The sequence below is a fragment of the Pavona decussata genome, unplaced genomic scaffold (genome assembly GCF_977016875.1).
Source record: "Pavona decussata unplaced genomic scaffold, jaPavDecu1.1 SCAFFOLD_58, whole genome shotgun sequence".
Classification (NCBI taxonomy): Eukaryota; Metazoa; Cnidaria; class Anthozoa; order Scleractinia; family Agariciidae; genus Pavona; species Pavona decussata.
In genome coordinates this window covers 2,275,842-2,296,561 of record NW_028145480.1, presented here as the reverse complement: position 1 = coordinate 2,296,561, position 20,720 = coordinate 2,275,842, and the positions used below count along the sequence as shown (strand labels likewise).

Sequence of the window (20,720 nt, the reverse complement as noted above, 5' to 3'; positions counted from 1 at the left end):
GAAATCCTAAAGTGTGACCATTCAACTGAAAGCTACTGAGCAGTACTTTCCTGTGGTGCTGTTTATTATGCTATACAAGGAGGTTCTAACTTCTGAGTCTGTATGTGAAATCCTAAAGTGTGACCATTCAAATGAAAGCTACTGAAACACTACTTTCCAATGGTGCTGTTTATTGCGCTGTACAAGGTGGTCCTAACGTTTGAGTCTGTGGATGAAATCCTAAAGTGTGACCATTCAAATGAAAGCTACTGAAACACTACTTTCCAATGGTGCTGTTTATTGCGCTGTACAAGGTGGTCCTAACTTTTGATTCTATGGGCGAAATCCTAAAGTGTGATCATTCGAATGAAAGCAACTGAGCAGTACTTTCCTGTGGAGCTGTTTATCATGCTGTACAAGGCGATTCTAACTTTTGAGTCTATGGGTGAAATCCTAAAGTGTGATCATTCAAATGAAAGCAACTGAGCAGTACTTTCCTGTGGAGCTGTTTATCATGTTGTACAAGGTGGTTCTAACTTTTGAGTCTATGGGTGAAATCCTAAAGTGTGACCATTCAAATGAAAGCAACTGAGTAGTACTTTCCTGTGGTACTGTTTATTATGCTGTACAAGGTGGCTCTGTCCTCTACGTCTCTGAATGAAATCCTAAAGTGTGACCATTCAACTGAAAGCTACTGAGCAGTACTTTCCTGTGGTGCTGTTTATTATGCTATACAAGGAGGTTCTAACTTCTGAGTCTGTATGTGAAATCAGTGTGACCATTCAAATGAAAGCTACTGAAACACTACTTTCTTATTGTGCTGTTTACTACGCTGTAAAAGCTGGTTTTAGCTTTTGAGTCTCTCGATGAAATCCTAAAGTGTGATCATTCACATGAAACTGAGCTACTGAGCATTACTTTCCTGTGGTGTGTGCTGTACAAAATTGGTTCTAACTTTTGACTCTATGGAGAAAATACTACTACTAATACTGAGTCCCTTGTTTTTCCGTGTGATCGTCGACATCGTACGCTTCTATCGAACACCGTCATCTTGCTGTGTTATGAACTACCTAGTGGGGAAAGTGATTCAAGATGGCGGCAACACGATCGAACGTGACGGCTTGACGATTTTCAGCGCATAGATGGTGTGGCTGTTCAGTCGAAGTGGCAAGTACTTACTGGGATATTTAGGGTTGGCTGTAAAATGATCTTCTCGCCCTGCCTAGCTCTTGTAAGTTTTGAAAGTTTCTTTGACATGTAAAGCGTGAAGCGTGCACTGGCAAATCCCTATACTGATCCCAAATAGCTTCAGGCTGCTTTCAGCTTCTTTATATTAGATATTTTTTGTCAGTAAACAATCTACTGGATTAAAAGAAAATCAGATGAAACAAAGCTAATTTGATCGATAACAGTCTCGGTGTATACCAGCGACGAATTATCTGATTATCAAGGTACAAAACTTGGGAAAACAGTTTAATTCGTCTGGAAATACGTCTCGTTGTTGTAACTGTTCGTCTTCATGAAAGATCACGAGTCGTTACATAATTTCGTATCTTAAAGACTCACAAAAAACGGTCTGGACGCACAATTCTTCACTTCTTCATACAGACAAACCACCAAACCACCAAACAACCAAACACATAAGCATACGAACTAAACGATGCCGGTATGACCAACCCTAGTTTATCCGAGATGGAAAACGCATCTCATCAGAAACCAGATAAACATACAGAGCTCCCCACGCTATTCTGCGGCTTCGAAGCCACACACAAACGCTTAATATGGGGACAACGGATAACTGGCAGGCCTTAGGCGATTTTTCAGTATTTAGGGATAATTAATAAATCCCAAGAACACTGAATTCTCCTCGCAGAAGTGCCTGAAGGCAAACCATGTGTTTGTGAAATATCGACAAAACAAACATTTACACGTGAACGAACGGCTCAAGAGTTTCATTTAAAATAAATGGTCGCAGGTGTAAAACAAAATAAACAGTATTTTGCGAAAGTCCTGCCCAGTAATTTTTATTTAAAGCAAATGGCCATATTTTAGGATTTCAACCACATACTAAACATTTAGCACGACCTCATACATACAGAACAACTAAAAGGAAAGCACCGCTCAATAGCTCTAGCTTGAATGTTACACCATAGGATTTCAACCAAAGTTGGAACCATGTTGTTCAGCATAATATTACTAAAACACTGCTACAGGAACGTCCTTCTAAATAGCTTTCATTTGAACAGTAACACTTTAGGATTTCATCCAGACTCGAAAGATAGAACCACCTTGTAAAACATACCAATAACAAATGTAGCACCAAGGAAAGTAACGCTATTTTTCAAAATGAGGTTTTGTTTGAATGATGGTAATCAACGATTTTACACCTCGACTCAAAAGTTAGAACCACCATGTAGGGGAAAGTACTGCAATTGGCATCTTTCATTTGAAAAATGCCAATGTCATACATTCAGGCTCCCTTAAACGGTTTCAACATTTGGTTCAACATGCGTTCAACACTTTGTTGAACCAAATGTTGGCGGCGTTTGAAAGGGTCATTCAACATTGTTGAAAGTGTAAAAAATGTTGAAAGTTTGTTGAAAGTGTGTTCAATCAAATGTAAATCGGTTTAAAATTTCATTCAACATCCATACAACATTTCCTTTGTTCTCGAAAATGTTGAATGGTGTTGAAGAGCACCGTTTGAACACTTCGTTCAACATTTGTCCAACATCCGTTCAACTTTTGTTGAACGAATGTTGGTCAAATGCTGAAACCGTTTAAACTGGCCTTTAGAATTTAATCAACAAACCCAAAATTACAAACATGACTCGAGGTTTGACTCCGCGAGCTGAGGGTTAACAGAGCTTTATAAATTTGTTAATTTACCTTCTTATTTTACTATAACTGAAAAAAAAACCTCAAGTGAAACCTACCTTCTGCCGTCTGTAATAAACTTGGTGCACTCTCAGCTGTTCATTTACGGAACTCAACCATGCTCTTGACGTAAATGCTCTACAACTAAGAATAACAAGGAATTTTTATTAGTCATTTTCCTTTTTCAAGGTGCGGAATGTTTTAATACCTAATTGGGAAACCAAGCATACTTTACTAAGGTACAAAAACACCAAAAGAGGTCATACAGCTTAGTTAAGGAATAACGTGGCTATTTTTGTTGAGTCTTAGGATCGATTAGGAACAACATATCATCAAACCCTAAAATAAGGGACATCCGGAATCTTGACGGAGTTAAGCTGAGAACTAACACAACACCAATGCATTGGCAGCTGGCCGGCGCTATGTTTGCCTGCAGAAAACTACAGAAGAAAAATGTTTTACTTATTCCGAGGAAACCGTACTCTAATCGCTTTGTATGATTCTGCTGACAGGAACAGCAACAGAACAACAACAGACATTTTCGTTCCTTCCGAATTTTCCGGGAAAAAGGGACAAGCCCTCCAGGCATTCCCATCCAAATATTCGATGATGTCTTACCGGAAAATGCCTTTCCGTTTGATTTCACCCCGGAAATTTGTACTTTTCTTCAGACGAATGGACAACGCTGTATGTTCTCGATAAAACGGAACTCTACAGTAATACCAAGCAGGTCTCGAAAGCACACGATCTTCAGCTATTCTTCGCCTGCAAGTCTCGGTTCCGGAATACAGACAATACACCGAGGGTGGTCGAGGGCAGAAGACGACACAACTTAGAACATTCAAATGTACACATACAAGGTTCATTGAAAACGGAAACTTAGAATCTATACACTTGACAGTGAAAGTAATCCTTGAAAAGAAGTTTTGGGCTCAAACTTTGGGGAAAACGTCCCAAAAAGTATGCAGTAAAAATCACAAGTGATCAACGTAACACTTAACCTTTTAAATGAGACATGTATTTTCGTCTCAAGTCTAGGCAATTGAAAATTGTTCCACAGATTAATGACCCTGATAAAAGAGGAACGTACCGTTGACAAAACTGATAAGCTCAAGGTGATTTGATCGCCACAGATTCCAACAAAGAAGACTTCGAAATTAAAACGACAAAAGCCAAATGTTCCGCTTGCACAAGCCGTGGTGTAACGGTAAAAGGCAAAGGCAAAACCCTTCAAGCGTTTGAGCCACAACACTGACCAGTATCTAAATTCTCGTTACAACATCACTACTTCATCAAACAAACAGGTTATGAGAAAAAAGAAAATGATCACCAAAGATGAAACGATGTCGGGAGATAATATACGTCTTGATGTTTAGGCGAATTCTCCCAACTAATACCATAACAAATATACGACAACAGTGAAGAGAATATATTTAACAATTGTTACACGGGCGAGCGCACAAGATGATAGATATAGCCTACGAGGCGCATAGCGCCGAGTTGGCTATAATCATCTCATACCCAACAAGCGCAAGTGGAATAATTGTTTTAATAAAAACAAACGACGAATATTGCTAGATCTTACTGATTTCGCTTTGCAAGAACAACCAGAAGACAATTCAATGGTCGCCATTTCTCGGCCATGGTATAATGGCTCATATACCATGGCCGCTAAGCCAATCAAATCCCTCGAATTGCATTATAGAATGATTCAGTTTTTAATAATGGCTTATAAACCATGACCGCTAAGCCATTCAAAACTCTGAAATTGCATTATCCAATGACACCTTTTTAATAAATTCTGGGGGCTTAAAGGCTTCAAATTCTAATTTATCGATAAACACAAAATCTGTAGGAGCCTTTGTAGGCCAACTTGGAAAAATCGTGACTTCAATTAATGATGTGCGCGTTTTTACTGTACATGACCCCACAGAAAAGATCGCCCAAAGTAAAAGATAAAAAGTTGAAATTTTACAATGATAATAAAGCTAAATAGCTTATAAAAGTTAGGATTTTACAGTAAAAAGGTATTAAAATGTACGAAAAAACGAAAGCAAAACGTTGGATAAATGTATGGCAGTATAAAAGTTAATCGATATACGTGTCAAGTAGTGATGTTTTTGGCAAAACGGTCCGTGGCTTGATGATTATCACAAAGAACGTTTAGAGCAATTTAGTTTTTCTAATTTAGACTGCACAAACTGAACATTCACGACAAAAACTAGCATTATAGAATCACACTTAGAAATCCGTTCAAACGGTTGTTATAGAGCTCCCCTCCCCCCCCCCCCCCCCCTGAGGCGGTGTATAGAAAGCCAAGAAGTCTTCACCCAGACGTTGATTACCTTTTTGATAAGAAGAAACTTACACAAGACACTGCGGTGCTGCGTCGGTGGGGAGTAGAAAGGAATGCTTGGTTTATCAACAGAGTTGATAACTAAAGGTAAATTGGCCACCGTAAAGAAATTCGAGTGCTGACGTTTCGAGCGTCAGAGCGATTTGCTATTACCTTTTGAGTCTTTTGACGGTTACCACTTCAAGAAGTGAATCCCAAGTTTGACGTTTTAATCTCCGTTGATGGCTGACGATGAAAACTCTCATTTATCAGTTCATGCCGGTTAAAATGGCTCCATTTAAATTGACGGTTCACCGTTAATAAATCCCACCGAGACCTTCTGGAAAGTCCGCTTTGCCAAAAAAAAAAAAAAAAGAAACTGTCCCTTTTCCTTTCAAAACGGAAAAACGAAGTTAGACTTCATGCGGATGTTGAAATGAAACACATTTTTAAAAGTTGAAATAAGCTGGCGATAAAAAGTCATTAATTTGGGCTGAAAGAGACCCGTAAAAGGAAAAAATCTAAGTCGTTTAAATATATATTTTTACTTGTTCAAATGTCATACGTCATGGTTAATCCCTGGGAGGTCCCACATGCTTTTGAGGTGGTACGTGTCCGGTGTTGAATTTTTTCCGTTTAGCCGAGACCTTTTTCGTCGTTGCGCTTTTAAAAGTCATACCTGGTTTAAGGTTACCTAGTTTTGAATTTAACATTGCACTGGAATCATTGTTTAATATAATTCAGTCTGTTTTTCAGTGGGCGAGAAGTCGCCTCTTCAGACACTTCATTATTCTGTTCGGTACCAGTCAACGAACTTTTGGCCAATTCTAAAAGTTTAATGAAGACACGACAAAACGGATACTCAACAGGAAATAACTTTAGCAACATTTTTAAGGAAGTCATTAAGTTCCATTATTTGAAATCTTTCAAAGAAACACTTTCCAAAACTAACAAAATTTCAAGTGTTTATGTTCAGAATCTTTGACTGAACAGTCATGGAAGTGTCAGTTCTTGCGGATAAAACGTAATCTTTTTTCCCGGATTTACGAGGTTAGCTTTCCGAAAATCCGTTCTGGAGGCTTTCAACCTTGAAAAATAACAGTTTTGGTGTTCCAAAAATACGAGCCATTATCTCCCCCAAGTTAAAAAGACCTCAAGTGTGGTCTTCCGGCAGGTACTTTACCGAATTATCAACTGGTCAACAACGGAAAATCTAAGCTGATACCGGAGCACGTTTTTTGAGACATACAGTTGTATCACGAAGGGATTTCATAATATCCGGGCACGCACACCACATTTATCCTCTGACAAAATCCTCCATAATTGTTTAGCAAGTTATGAAAGCATCGCTTCAATTTCATTTAAGGGAATGAAGGAAAGTCCCCGCCGCACCCCGCCGGTGGAAAAAAAATAATTAATTATGTTTTTCCCCAACGACTTCTTCTATAACATTTTAAAAGCAGTGGGATGTGTCAGATTTAGCATGGAATGTCTCTTTCCCCGAAAGCCTGATTTTTCATATCAGTGTAAAATTTTTATCATTAGTGTAAAATTTAAAGGTACTTTGATTTCAAAATATCCCGAGAACTGTAAAGTTCCTAAAGTTGCCGTTTAGCAGCCTTTTACTATCGTTATCGTCGGTGAGGCAGGATGATTCTTCTTGGTATGTGTTATGCATATCAGCCATTTTTCAGCCGTGAAAGCATCGCTTCAATTTCATTTAAGGGAATGAAGGGAAGTCCCCCACCAGGGGGAAAGGGAAGTCACTCCGCCAAGGGAGGGCACTCAAGATGACACAGATCGAGACAAGGGCAATGAATTAAGGTCTCCAACCAGTGATACCATCATTTGAACTCAATTGAGACAAGATGTTGAACACAGCTGATCTTACCACTGAGGGCAGAGCAAAGAGTTGACAGATGGGAAATTAACAGCAGCCTGGAGTTGAGGGTTTGAATCAAAGCAAGAACTGCAACCATGGTAAAGATCATTCTAGCTGTGCCCTTAACACGCTGTAGATCAGATCAGATTACATGAATCAGATCACTGGGTGGTGAAGCAAGTCACTGGCAAGTCATTTTGAATATATTGAAAAAAACAGGGATAAATCAGTGTAAAAACAAACGAATATTTCACGCAAAAGGCATTTATGAGGTGATTTTTTTTTATCAACAAACTCAAAGAGATCAGCTACCGACCAGGCCAATATTTCCTCCTTCGCACCCGTCCACAGAGAGAGTCAGGTTACGTCAGTTTGAGATCCTGAAGTTTAGAGGGCCATCGATTTCGCGATTTAACAAGATTCATCTTGAAAATTTTATCGTTATGTTCATGAGACCTGTTGTCCCTTTTTCATAAGACACCAGTCTAAAGGTACCTGTCTATCAGTCTGTCTATCATCATCATCATCATCATCATCATCATCAACATCATCACCGTCATCATCTTTATCACTTCATTTAAGTGCCAATTGATTTTCATGTAGCACTCCAGTACAAACTGGGGCAACATAAATACAGGAAAGAAATATTGCATACTAAACATAAACATCTTTCAAAATTCCCAGCTGGCAGGGAGGCTTACCAGTTAACTATTTACAAAGTTTAGTCAAGAATATGGAACAGGGGAATACCGTGAAATAAATCCATCAAATGGTCAGACAAATGTTTTCAAAATGCACATCCACCCATCTGATCACTGAGCCATGCCTTCATGATGCCTTATCACATCACGCCAACCAGGAAACGCAAGTCCAATAAATTGCCTGCTAAAAAACTTTTTAACATCACTAAACACGGGGACTGTTTTCCCATCTTTTTTTGAAAATGCGATATGGGTTCTTAATGCCATGTTGGGATTCAAATGGGAGAGTGCAAGAGACAAGGACAGCATGTTGCATTTTATAGGACCTTTCTGAAAACCACGTTACGTGATGGAAGCTTCCTAATAAAAGATTATTATGATGAAAATGGACAACAGCTGGAAGATGAGACAAAGCCTTGATGGCCGGCTTTGACTCAGAACTTGAAAATTGGTTACAAACGTCCAAGAGGAATGTCTCCTGTATAAATTATTAAGAGATTTGGTGAGTTTTTATTTAACTTTTTCAAACAGCGGGCATCCATGATACCCTCACCCTTCCAGCTAAGACATTACTATGCTTTACCCGGAATATGGGGGTGGCAGGGTTTTCTAACTGTTGACGTTGTATGTCCACCCATCCCTAGCTTCGCGAGGTTTTGTGAGTCACATATTTCTAGTACTTTGTTTATAGTGCACCATGTTTTGTTCGGGCAACCATCACATGGGTAGCTGGGGCAAATGACACAGGACACAATGTTGTGGAACTGAAGTGAGACAATCGTGACATGCAGGACAAAGAATCATGAAATTCATTGAGAGCTGACTGACTGACTGACTGACTGACTGACTGACTGACTGACCGACCAACAAACCGACTGACCAACCGACCAACTGAATGACTGACTGACTGACTGACTGACTGACTGACTGACTGACTGACTGATTGATTGATTGATTGATTGATTGATTGATTGATTGATTGATTGATTGATTGATTGATTGATTGATTGATTGATTGATTGATTAAAGTAAATGGCAGGTCCACAACAGCCCCAACTCTCATTTTAGCACTCAACTGAATACAAACACCAGAACACAGCCCACTACATCCCCTACTGATTTTAAGAGTGATGAAGACAAAATACACCTACTGAATGTAATCTACGAACTCAAGATGACACAGATCAAGACAAGGGCAATGAATTAACGTCTCCAACCAGTGATACCGTCATCTGAACTCAACTGAGACAAGATGTTGAACACAGCTGATCTTACCACTGAGGGCAGAGGAGAGAGTTAATAGATGGGAAATTAACAGCAGCCAGGAGTTGAGGGTTTGAATCAAAGCAAGAACTGCAAACATGGTAAAGATCATTCTAGCTGTGCCCTTAACACACTGTAGATCAGATCAGATTGCATGAATCAGATCACTGGGTGGTGAAGCAAGTCACTGGCCTGGTCTCCTGAACTTTCTCATAGTAAACAAGTGTGGAGACTACAGGATGGCTTTGATGGTGTGGCAAGCTCACTCCTGGAGGAAGAGGGGGGAGGGGTACTCCCCCATATAAGCTACATGTATATAGGTATGTGTAGCACCAAAGGGTATGGATTCTAGAAACCAGGTCTGAAAATGGGTACAAATTTTAGAGGCAAGGTCTGAAAAAGGGTTATGGAAAATTACATATTTTGGTCTGAGATAGGGTCAGGGTTTGGAGAACAAAGCCAAGAAAAACACTCGCCTTAAAAATTCCAAGAAGTATCTTCCCCCCCCCCCCCCCCCAGTTCACCATCCTTGGTTTGAGGTCATGGATGGACTGAAAGCAGCTGTTGTAGGTGACTCCATTAAGATGATGTCTGATCTCACTAGTCACTGGGATCAAATTAAAGGGCATTTGAAACCAAAACATAAAAATTAATTAAATAAATATGGAATTAAATGCCCAGTTCTCACCTAAAGGCCTAGTGATGAAAATGGATATAAATCAACCAGGCCCTCTGTGTTTAACAAGCCTGCTTTGAACCTAGTCATCGTAATTGAGCATAACAAGCCCAAGATGGGTTTACCCATGAACTTTGCCTCATGGATAAAATCATTTGATTTCCCGCATGTACAATGTACACGTACATCTTCTCATCTGAAACACCTCATTTGATACAATAAAAGCACAGAAAATGACGAGACACATGTCATTTTCAATACAACTACCACACACTATATGACTCGCTCCTGGTGTTTTTACTTTGTTTATATACATAGAGAAGAATAATTCTTTTTAATGGTTATTTGTTCTTAATGGACACCAAACCAGTCAATAGCGTTTTTAATGCACTCTGATAAAATTTGGCTACTCATATTCTGTATAGTACTTACTATTTCAACCTTCTGGCATTGCCTTGAATTTTATGTGCATGTGCATTTGGAAATGGTAGGAAATAATTGGCTTATTGGGACTGGTTATCCAGTGGTTTGGTATACACCAAAACAATTTAATAGGTTGCATTTGAAATTGTAAATAATTTACAATTATATATTACCCTTTATAGCGCTTTCGGACTTACACAACTTCGAAAATGGTGACATGGGGTCATCAAAATGTCAGTCGACATTTTCAAATATTATCGCTTGTTTTTATTTTAAATTGCATTTGATTTACCATATTCCAGAATAAGAATAAACAGAAAAGCTGTTACTGTTACATTTCTCTTTAAAAAAATTTGGGAATACATTTCCGCAAGAGTGATTTTGTACTCCAGTAACTCCAAAAATCTCTGATGAGGGATTTCTTGTCATCATTGTATATATTCCAATTCCGGAATAGGCTCAATTGAACGCACCCTTATTCACCTCAGTGTCAGCGAATAGTGGTAGATATTCACCTCACCACATGCACAAGTCCCACATAAGGCCTCATGTCTCCACTTTGTGGCTTAGTAAATATCCTCCTTTATCAACCTCCACTTTAGTGAATAATTGTTAATTAAAAATATAATAAATCATTACAATAACAATTACTGGATTCCTTGTACCTCTTTCTCTTTCACAATGTACTTCCACCTCTTATGAGCTCTTGGGTAACTTAAGAGTGCAGTTATAAAGTGTATTGGAGACTTTAATCTTTATCTGCAGAAATACAAAAACAATGTGACATTAAATAAATTAATCCTGAAATCTATTGACCAATACATTCATGTGATATCTGTTTTTCACAAGGTGTACAAAATTTTCCTAACTTTTGAATTTGTGACCATTCAAATGAAAGCTACCCAGCAATACTTTCATGTGGTGTTCATTTGCTATGCTGTGCAAAGCGGTTCAATCTTTTAGCATGTGAAGAAGGAAATTCAAAAGTGTGGTGTCATCATAATTCAAAATGAAAGTTATAGATGTACTGTGTATCTCTCTGTCCTTTCCTGTACATGTGGTACTGTTTACTATGCTGTATAGGACAGATCTACCTTCCAATATTATTGGTCTGTGGATGAAATCTTTGTTTACATAATAATTTACCATATGACTGAATAGCAGAACTCAAAAGTCTGCTAATTATTAGGTTTCCTGATACTGTAAATCCTGTATTGAGCCCCCTGTGGGGCTTGTTTATTTCATTTGAGGGGGGGCTCTATAGAGGGGGGTTAATAGAGAGGGGGGCTTATTCGTTTTTTTTTTTTTTTTTTCTTTTTTTGTTTTTGGCAAAATTCAGTGCAACAGCAAAAAAAACAAAACAGACTTCAGTTACATTAAATTTAACTTCTAGCAAGTGAACAAACCATACTTTAGTCGGTGCACATGACATGCATGTCACATTCATGATTAATAATACTGTAAAACCATGATTTTTATTAATTTGGTTGTGAAGAAAAAGGGAAGAGCAGAGGTGGTGGGGGGGGGGGGGGGTGGGGCTTAAAAGAGAGGGGGCCTTAATGATTTTCTTCTTCTAAAAAGGTCAGGCTTATTTGAGAGAGGGGAGCTTAATAGGGGATTTACGGTATGTGCATATGTATGTTAATTAGCCAGCATCCAGCTATTATGGCCAGCTAGGACAGTGAAGATAGCCGGCTATTCAAAAAACAAAAGAATGGGAGCTAATCATGACTGACTAATTTCCTTGTGGAGCTCAACCCTTTAATCCCTAATATCAAAGAACAAATTCTCCTTCCTTGTCCCCATACTTTTCTTATAAAAGTACTGTGGAGAAGTTATTAAAATATCACGAAAATTCAACTTGGGTGATCATGTCCTTAATTCTCATAACCTCAGGGGTTGAATAAGCATCATTCATTAAAGGCCTAATGTCTACCCTGTATATTAATTCTACATGTTTTTACACAGTTAAAACAAAGGTTGCTAAGCATGTGTCCTGATTGCATGGTTGAATGCCATCTTTATAACTCTGTAGAAAATGGTTGTAAATTTTCCACAAGCTAATAATATACTCTGACTTGCTAAATTATAGAAATATTATTTAAAAGGGACAGAATCATCTTTGGAAATTCAAAGGAAAATTGTTCGTCAATAGTAGTAAAAAATACAATGGACTTGTAACTTACAGTAAGTTTCTTTAAAATAGCTATTCAAGAGCAATTACGAAAACTATTCTTCAATGTTTTCAGCGACAGCCAAGATGGAAATGGATACCAACTCAAAAAAGTTGGCCGAAAATTTTTAGTTCTTCCCTTGTGCATAATTGATAAAATTTATTGGTACTGGTCCATCCTTTCTTTAAAGAAAGATGATGTCATCTCATTGGTTCTTTAAAAGCAGTTCTGTCATTAGCAAGGTACAATTAAATCTGTTTTTTTAATTCTCGTTTGGGTGACATCATGTCCCTTTAATAGAAATACTACAGGAAGTTTAAGGGAACTCAAAAGTCAATACAAACACATGCCTAGAACTCAAGCATGTGTCTCCACAACAGTTTCTTTTTCGCCCGAAAAACTACAGGTATGTTCCTTACATCTACCTCAACAGAAATACAAACGATGTTCACTGACTTCTTATAAAGAATCACAGTTTTTGGGGTTTTTTTTTACAATTTGGGCACACATTCAGAGATTTTTTGTGCTTGATTCAAAATTGAAAAAAATGAGTAGAATGCAGAATTTGAATTGCTAAATAGTAGCTTCAACAGTGGGTGGTAAAAGTGTTGTTGCCTAATGGTTTCATTTCTTTATCAGACGGTGATTAATTTTAAATATTTGTGAGTGGGAGGACTTTGAAAAAAATTTAATTCTAAAAGTTATTGAAAATTTAAATTTTAAGTAGAAGATTTAAATTAAAAGTGTTTAAATAGGTCCTCTGACAGGTCAGATTAACGAAGCATTTTTCATAAGGACTCTTTTCCATGAACTTTTGTTTGGGCCAAACTTAAACAAAATGGCTAAATAACTAAGTTAAACATGGCTGCATTAAGGGTGGCTGCAAGCAGCACAGGAAGAACAACTCTAATTTGTTCCAAACACATGCCAATTTGGCCAAAAACTAAGTACTTCCTGTATCACCCACTGATCTCTGCAGGACAAAGATCAAAGTATGTCTTCTCCTTAGATCTACCAATAATTTCTCATGTTTGATAGTGCCTCAAGAAAACAGGAACCATTAAATAATTTTGAGTATGGCATGAGGAAGAGTTAAACTGTACAAATATTGTTTATGACCACTCTCTTTCACTGACTCTACATCATGAAATTTTCTTTAACAAGAAAACTTTTAACACTTCCGATTCTCTCTCCCTCTCTTTTCACTCAAGAGAATAAATGGGTACTGGAGCACTATATGTATTGAGGAAAAACTCAAACAGTGAAACTCCAGTCGAGTACCCTGCAACGGACTAGTTGGCAACCTATATCATCCAAAGGGAAGTAGGAATATGTCTAATCAAGCTGGGTATCCTGTGATGGACTAGCAGTCCTTCCAGTGGAAGGTAGTAATACTCCTAATCACACTGGGTGTCCTGTGATGGACTGGCACCCTATCCAGTGCGGAGTAGAAATGTGGAATTATCCTAGTTGCTTGAAGCTACACAAACTGGATTATTTTAAGCTTTGGCTGTGAGGAACCAGAGTTTCTCTTCACACATTGCTTTCCTTGCAGAGTCGTGTGACAGCCCTGGGGGTTTTGAGGGCGGGAATTGTAGGACAGGAAAAGAGGAGAAAATCAAGGAAATTGAACAATATTGATCATGCAATATTTTACAATCATTATAGCAAGGCTGACTCAGTGGAGATGCTGAGCAAGGCTTTCCCCATGCAATCTTCCCACTCACCCAGTAACAACTCTTCAACAGAATTTTTTTCTCCAAACTTTCATGGAACAAACGAACTTTAAGAAACATGAAAATAACACAAAATGGTACAAATGTCAAAAGCATCAACAGGGGTGAATGTAGCATGTAGGAAGTTAAGTCATTTGAATATTATCAATATATAGTTAATATATACGTATTTATATGTTAAAATAAATAAATAAAATTTTCCTAACAGGTTAAAAGTTTTATAATTTAATATTGTCACATGAGCTACAGCTTATCAGTTCATCTTGGAATAAGAATATATTGAGGGGAAATTGACAATTATCTTAAACATGACAGGAAGTCTTAAAAGTATAGCATGTCCAATCGATTCCTTAAATTAAGAATATACTATATTTCTTCCGGATTTCCGATGATCTGTTTTAACTTGGTACTTTCTGCATGCGATTTGACAATCACGACGTCGAGTTGTGTCAAGAAATTATTTTAAATTTAATTTAATCGCGCGTGCAAGCTTTTTCCAACTTATCTCCAAACAAAGTCAATGGATACACGCAGTTTACACACAGTTGCAAGTCAATTTTAGGATGATAAAACGGATTTCGCTGACACTGAATCGTTAAACATTTTTAATTTCGCGCCATTCCTTTATAGTAGTAAGCTCTACGCTAGAAATTCCTGTCAAGACTTACATGACAATCCACGCTCTCTCGCTGAGAAATATCCACGCTGGTCTGCGAACGATCGCCCCAAAACCACAACAAACCTCTTAATCACTGGCCAGCGAATGTGTATCGCTCCCATAAACACAAAAACATTCAAATTTGCCGGTTGTAAGAGGAAAGGACCAGTCACCGATCGACAAACGCAACACAGCCTGCGATTTCTCCCTCGCGAGTGAAAATCGGCAAAATTATACTCAACAACACATTAATCGTGGGATAGTAAGCATGTTTGTGAAGCCTACAACGCCTGTCGAAGAGTAAAATTCTCTCCTGATTTTCATTCATGGAGAAAACTTGGCCTTTTCTACTCCCACGTGTGTGCCCACGCGCGAAGACGAAGACTACCCAGAATGCAGTACGGGTGTGCTTCCCACGCGAACTATGAAGATGGCGGACACACGAGTTTTCTCCTCTCGAGCTTTCCAAAACAATTACAACAGTTATCTTTCTGATTCAAAACATGTCACAGGTGAACGTACTGTTTTGCTTATTGTGATAGTTAATTATACTGGGAAAAGATATGTACAACCAGTATCTCGTGACCTAGTCCAATATATTGTCAATATTGCCCGCATACAGTTAACTGAATTCTCTCCTCTTTAATTTCCCGCCAAGTGTATAACTTCCTGTATATTGTCAGTTTATAAACTTAAGGTAAATCAGGCGCGATTACACCGTAGTTTTAAAATAATGCCTTCATAATATACTCGAACTGTTTCTTTTCTTGCAAAGCTGGTATAGCCATATTAGATTTCCCGGCTAAAGAATCGCAACGCGCGTGTAACGATAATATTCAACAAAAGCGACACTTTTTTAAAAAGGAAGTTTTCTGTGCTAGCATATGTGGTCTGTCATTACTGATTTGAGAGGCTGCGGTAATAAGATTTTTCTTGAAAAGTTAATATTAGGATCGAAATGAAGATATCCTTGGCACCGGCATTCGCTTGAATTTTAACCAGCCTTGAGTCCGGGCAAAAATTTTAAACCTTTTACATGAATATTCTAGATCTGGTTGTACTGTTGGGCGGACAAAACCTTTACCATACACCACCCGCCGTTCAGAGCATAGACTAGTCGAGGAAAAAAACCTGAGAACTGGAAAGAACCTTATCAGTCATCAATTGGTTTATCTTCCTTAATTCAACTGAAAAAAGCTATCATATCTTATATTCTCTCTTCAGAGCTGACATTCAGATGTCTGCAAAAAGATGTCGTGGTTAACTGTCCCACGCTTGGCTAAACCAACCTTTTCACTGAATCTCCATTCAGCCCACCTCTCCACCTGCTTGTACCCCTCGAGATCAGAACCACGTTGTTCAAGGCTGTCGGAACGGCTTTAAATCATTTCACTCGTATTTGGAACTCCCAAAATTCGAATATGAGAAAGAAATTGTATCGTAAATCCGCGAAACGCCGAGCCGTGAATGGAAACACACAGCACTGCTGACAAGCTAGCATTAATAAATCGGAAGCTCTCAAGCGGAATAGTCACACTACTGCCTTTCATTAACAGAGTCAAAAGTTAGAACCACCCAGTGAGCTAGCTTTATAAACAGCACCACATGAAGGTATATACTGCTCAATCGCTTTCATTCAACTGGTTACTGTTTAGTTGTATAAGTTAGAACAACAATTTCAGGTTGCGTTACTCACGGTCCAACTGACGTTTGATGTTATATATCGGTACAGCTGAGATCGATCAAATACAGGGTCTTGACACTGAAAATCAGGGCTAAAATTGGCTAAAATTTTAACTGACGACTGAGATTCGGGAACAGGTTTTCCCAAACAGACTGGCGTACAAAAACCATATTCAACAGGATGACAGCAAAACCGTGCGTCCGCCAGTCGGTTAGTCTTTGCTATCCATTATAATCTTAAACAAGGAAGACTCCTCTTTAGAACGCCCACATTTCTCGATTTTTTTATTCTGTTCCTGTTTGAGTTGTTCCTTCGTTTTTCCTAAGCTTTCTCGGTTTCACTGAGTGAGTCTACTTTAGAACTCGGTTAAGTTTCAGCGGAGAGGCGAGTGAAAATTTTGTCAGTTGCAACCTGGGCTGATCAATAACTTAAACGCTGAGATAATTCAATCGAAATGAGGTCTAGAAAGAAGTCAGATTGCTAAGGTGAAAAGGCACACGTTCAAAATATCGAGAGAAAAACCGAACTCAGAGAGGAAAATACTGCACTCGGACAGAAAAGAGGCAGCTTCAGGCTGACCGACTCCATGTAATCTTTTTGTAAAGACATCATCATGGTCTGCGCGCGTGTATACCACAGTAACACGACGATACGGTTTGTTTTTCTCGTATTTAGCCAACAAGTGAATTGCATCTATTGTGACAATTATTTCACTTTTATATTTATTTCTTTTTTAGCCAAACCTTTGTATCAACATGGAACATTTTCACCCGCAAAGATTGTAAGATAGACCATTTAGAAAACAACCGTGTGAAAGCTACCAAAAGATTTCCTGCTACATGTATTCCGGAAATGTGATTTGATATGGTGCCGGATACAGTAAAAACTCCGCTTTACAGCCAGTAATGCCGGAGAAGGTTCATTTTCTCTTCAAATCTAGGCCTGTTCTCATTCCACCTGATTTTAAATATAACTTTTGGCGCATTGTTGAAAGCCTTACCGAGAGCGAGAACTGTAATAAAAATGATCCTATTTGTCTTTCTAGTTAAAAATAAAAGACAGCCACAGAACTAAGTCACGATAGGAAGGTATTTGTCGTTGGGCTATCTATTTTAGGACGATTACGTTTGTTGAGTTACGTTCGCCGAATTGTGCGAGGCGCACGCGGTAATGTTGCTAGTCGCGTGGGAAAGATCTGCTGTCAAGTGAAGGCTCCCAAGATTGTTAAGCGAGGTCAACATGTTGGGACCGTTTGAATACCTCGTTGGAAGTTGATAAGCGAAGTTTGAAACGCTTCAAACTCTGAGTCAACAAAGCCCAACATTTCTTTTTCGCTGTGATGATTGAAGCGTAGCTCATCAAATGCTGAGTGCGTTTGAACAGCATGCCCAGTAATGGTGGACTCGCACACACGCACGCCCACTATGCATGAAATCCATGCATGAGGTTTCATCATTCACATTAAGTTTGTCATGCATTGCCATGGCCTATTGCCCAACTAAATATTGTAGGGAATTGATAGCACCGTTTGAACACTGCCACTCACACCATGTAACACTGCCGGAATAATTGCCGACACTGTTGGTCCCAACAATGTTTGGTATCGTTGAGAGCGTTTTACACAGACCTTAACTTGCTTAACCTGCAATCACGCCCTAATTTCGAATTGTTCTATTATAAAGAAGTGCGCACGGTGGTCGAGTAAAGATTTGATTTTTACCTGTAGCACGGTGCTTTACGTGCTGGTCACAGCTTGAGTTGTGTCCTCAAATGAAAAGAACCTGCTCCGTCATTGACCAATTTTTATTCAAGACGGATTAACGAAAGTAACCAATACAATCGCGAGGTAAATGCCTACGCAATCCGCGTCAGCAAAAAGATGCACTTGTTTCAATCAGTACTTCCTCCAACTCATTTAATTTGCATAAACTGTGGCTGAGCTATCGTGAATCTGAATTCGAAACCTGAGATGACGTGTCAGTTCAGAAAGAAAAAGGACATTCATTTTCGTGTGTTCAAGTTGTCTACGAAACCTTTAGGGTCAGTTATTAAAAGACAGTTTAGATAGTGTTTAACAAAACCACGTTCTAAGCCATTTTCAATTTTGCCAACAGTCATATCTCAGTAAACATTGTCGGCTACTGGCAGTAACAAGAAGGTTTCCATCCCAGACTAGAAAACTATTTATCTACTTAAAATAAATAACTTATAGACAGATTTGGAGGCCCACTGATTGTCTTAAGCCGAGGCCTAAGTTAGACTCTGTTTAAATAGTTGGCCCTTAACGTTTAACGGCGTTGTTGTTTTGCAGATGACGGCAAAGAGGAAAAGAGGGAGAACCAACCGGTTCATTTTGGTGGATATCTGCTCGGAAGACCTCAGTAAATGGCCTCAGAAATTCGGATTTAGTAGTAAAAACATCGAAAGTTTTCTTTGATTAAATATCAATGTCACCTCAAAATTTTGTAATACACTCTGTTTTTTTTATAAGAACCTTTTTTCTAAGAACGTCGAGGCTGAGATTAACCAAAATTTTAAGAACGTATTAAGAACATTCCTCAGGCTGAAAGTCGATTAAGAACGTATTCTTTTGCTAATCTGTATATAAAATCAAGGTAACAAATGTAAATTAACCAAAATACTTAAGGGCATGTTTTGTATAACATTAACAATGGTGACACACATCTCGGTTTGTCATAATCAGCAGTTCTTGATACCATATCTCAGCAGGCAATGCACTTTGATAAGTTTCCTGGTCACGTCCGCATTGATTTACTGAAATGCACGTAGTGTATACCATGTAATTTAAGAACATCTCAAGAACGTTTTCAACCTCAAATCGCAAAAAAGTATAAGAACGTTCAGCCTCAGCTCCAAAATTAGACGTTCTTATAAAAAAAAAACAGAGTGTATTGGAAAACTGATTCATTTTTCAGTGTTTACGGAGGGCAAATATTTCGTTAAAAATTCGACATAAGGTCAGCTAGTATTTTCATAAAGCCCGAACGGAAGCTCTAGTCGTTAATTCGGGAAAATATGATTTCGTTTCTGGTGCCCCATTCACACCAAGGCTTAAACACGTTTAAAAGCTGTTTAGTTAAACACAGTTTAAAATTGTTTTCTTCATAAAAGCTGCTCGTGATCTGTTCTAGCACATTTTGGAAACAAAAACACGAAAACTTGAAAAACATTCGCCTAACTTTTTCAAGTTTCAAATCATACCGGCCTACTCTGTCTCTGGCCAGAGACACTAATCGACAGTTTTATTGTACTGGGGTGATAATTTATAACAAACTTGACAATTATTTCTCTGTTTCTGCTGACAGACAAACATTTTTGGTTTTGAAATGACAGCAAATTTGCGTGATACTTCCCCTTTAAGATTTTACAGTGCGTAATTGTAATCTGTGACTCAGTCGACTCCCTACCACTGCCAAACAGTTGCGTACTACTTGGTAGGCCGGCCGGAACTGGGCCAAAGACGTCATTTCAAAACCCAAAAGCAATTGTCAAGTTTGTTATAAATTATCACCCCAGTGCAATAAAACTGTCGATTAGTGCCTCTAGCCGGTAGAGACACAGTAGGCCGGTATGGATTGAAACTTGAAAAATGTCCTGCTAATGTTTTTCAAGTTCTCGCATTTTTGTTACCAAAATGCGCTAGAACAGATCACGAGTTGTTCCTTTTTCAAGAATTGAGTTAATTTCTTTCCTCTCGCCATTCTAGAATTATTTGGCAGCCGGATTGAAGGTCTTATTTTATCATTTTTATCAAAAGGTGCCAAAAACTCCATGATACTTCCCCTTTAAGTTAGTATACTCTACAGCTTTTTGTACCTATAAGAATCTTTTTACTACAACGTTGAGACTCGCGGAAATCGGCCAAAACAAACGTTTAATGAAGAAAGTGTTGAGAACTTGTCCACGCTAGAATCAGTAAGAACGACGGTCTTTAACTTTTTCCACCAGTGTTTTAAAAGATGTCCCGGTTTGGTTTGAGAAAACGAATAGAATAGTCCAAGAGCCCCAAATGCTGGTGAGATGCTAGAAATGATAAATATTGTCTCAACGAGAACATGGACTCTAGGCAACAACTTCGTTAAAATATACATGAAGAACTGAGCTGGTTACTTTTGGAAATGAACTGGACGAGTTGGGAAAGGAAGTTTAAAGAACTGGAGCCGAAAAGGCATAGATGAAGTGTAGGCAAAAGTAGAGGATTTGAAAGAAGAACATGATCTGCTCCGCTGAAAGCCGTTAAAATCCTTCAGGAAAATGAAACACAGCTCTTGAGACAGGGGCTGGAAAAGCGGATAAATTAATCGGGAACTA

At 38.5% G+C, this 20,720-nt stretch overlaps 1 protein-coding gene and 1 long non-coding RNA gene across 8 annotated transcripts in view; one reads left to right on the top strand and one right to left on the bottom strand.

The window, feature by feature from the left end:
- LOC146479616 (A-kinase anchor protein 1, mitochondrial-like) overlaps positions 1-20,720 on the bottom strand; it is an 80,440-nt gene that overhangs the window by 28,907 nt on the left and 30,813 nt on the right. For 5 of the 7 annotated variants that reach the window (XM_085110476.1, XM_085110481.1, XM_085110479.1 and 2 more), the window contains 2 exons: positions 10,802-10,895; positions 2,916-2,994 (listed from right to left, as the gene is read on the bottom strand). The gene's annotated coding sequence lies outside the window, so the exon portion shown is untranslated. Of the gene's footprint in view, positions 1-2,915; positions 2,995-10,801; positions 10,896-14,714; positions 15,039-20,720 lie in introns of those variants that run through there. The other 2 variants (XM_085110484.1, XM_085110475.1) reach the window with 2 other exon arrangements.
- LOC146479617 (uncharacterized) lies at positions 15,118-19,691 on the top strand. The gene is made up of 3 exons (XR_014864860.1): positions 15,118-15,216; positions 15,929-16,315; positions 18,700-19,691. It is a non-coding gene; the product is annotated as an uncharacterized LOC146479617 (long non-coding RNA).